At 46.1% G+C, this 1,912-nt stretch overlaps 1 pseudogene; it reads right to left on the bottom strand.

Moving 5' to 3' along the window:
- Nucleotides 1-1,330: 1,330 nt before the first annotated feature.
- On the bottom strand, nt 1,331-1,445 carry LOC149464924 (U2 spliceosomal RNA; annotated as a pseudogene).
- Nucleotides 1,446-1,912: the final 467 nt, after the last annotated feature.

Consider the following 1,912-nt stretch of genomic DNA (forward strand, 5'->3'; position numbering starts at 1 on the left):
TGACTGATGCTGTTCCTCCCTTTTGGGATAGCATTAAAGTTGATCCACCAAAATAATATAAAGAGATGGTGTAAAAAATAAAAATGTAAATAAAATAAATGATAAAAGTTGAAAGTACCCCATGCACATGCACAAATACAATGATGATTTCACCCATGTAATGTATCACTGTAAGCGAGCATGAGAGCAATAATTCTCATGCCAGACCTCCTGTTTAACCCTAAACTGGTGACCTGAAAGACTTTTAAAGTGTTGGTTATTTAGGATAGAACATGTAACATGGTCCAGCTCCTCTGACCCCGATTGCCCCTCCCTTTGACAGCGGCAAGGGATCTTCTCCCTGCTCCTGCTGTCACAATTTAAACACAGCGGGGCTCTGCCCACATGTCCAAGTCATTCCTTCACAGTTTCCTGTGAATGAATGCCAACAAGTACAGTCAGCCATTGTGGTTTATGGGTTGTAGTTCTCAATTTTTTTTTTTTTTTTTTTTTTTTTTAAGTCCGCAAACGTGGAACTATAACGTAAAAACCCGTAAGTGTCCGCAAAAAAGTGCAAGTGCAGAAACACACACACGAAAAACGTGCACTTAGGGGTGTGTTTGTCCTACCCCCGAAAGGGTTGGACCGTTCACCCGATCCCCCGGGGCACGAAGCTCCTGACAGGGACAAGGTTCCCATTTGGTCCTCCTGGCCAAAAGGCCTGGTGGACCACCGTTCCTTATGCCCAGCCGAAGCCGGACATCCAGTACTAGGCAAGGGGGTTCTCCCGAAGAGAAAACCCCCTAGGGATCAGGGGAGGAAGGAACCGTATGGCCACACATCCTCCCCCTAGACTTCAGGTAAGGCCCGAGGACCCACACCCTCCATCCGTGAAAAACACACACATAAGAAAGCAAAAAGTGACAAAACGTGGGAGTGGTTTAAATAAATAGAATAAAATAAAAAAGTGGTACCGTGCCTAATAGTGCACAGACCAGGCCCTGAGGCCTGTAGCAAAAATTGCCCTGGACTTAGCCAAAAGACCTGGTCCTTAGGGCGCTGTGCAAAAAGATGTGAAAAACAGTGGCCATGTGTCATCTTCACACCGTGGGGTCCCACACCCAAGTGTTACTAGTGACACCCCTGAGAGCGTCTTCCCCAGGGGGCACTGAGTTTGCGGACTTTTTGCGTCCCCGACCCCAGGCCAGACCAAGGTAGCCTGCTCAAACCAGGAGGAACTGGGTCTTTCCGGTCTCCCCAGAGGAATTACTCCCAAGGCCCCAGAACGAATCATGGCGCTCCCTGGTTTCTGTCCCTCCGGTACTAGCCTTCCGGACCCCCATCATACCAGTGAGGGTACTGTACAACAACCATCCCCGTAAACTAGAATGGTCGGTAGCACCCCCACTGGACACTGATAAGAACAGATACTACACTTGATCTTAGCCAAAAGGCCGAGAAGCGATGGGTTGTAGTTCTCAATGAACTGCAAGGACACTAGTGAGCGCTATTGTAGTCCAATAATTCTTTATGAAATTCATTAATTGCCTGCTTGTACGCGGTACATGAAGACAGCTTACTGAGTGTCTGCAGGATCCACACATTGTCCCCATGATCTGCTGATCACAGGTAGAATGCCTTACAGACTGCAATACAATAAATGTACAATTTTTCACCTGCAAAAAGATGTGCATTTATTTAGGGGCAGACTTAGACCATAGGGGGCCTCTTATACACAGAGTTGGTTTACATTGCCAATGACAGTCACGCATTTTTAAAATGCATTACACAATGTCAGAATGAGGTCAGACGTGCAGACACACATGCAGTCATAGCACTCTAAGTGTGGTTCAAATTAGTTTTTAAAAATGATACAATATACCAGTCCAGATTAAACACAGATGGTGGCTGGTAAAATATTACTTCCCAAAAT

This window comes from Staurois parvus, unplaced genomic scaffold (genome assembly GCF_062004578.1).
Source record: "Staurois parvus isolate SC_StPar_1 unplaced genomic scaffold, SC_StPar_1.0 ptg000145l, whole genome shotgun sequence".
NCBI classification, from domain to species: Eukaryota; Metazoa; Chordata; class Amphibia; order Anura; family Ranidae; genus Staurois; species Staurois parvus.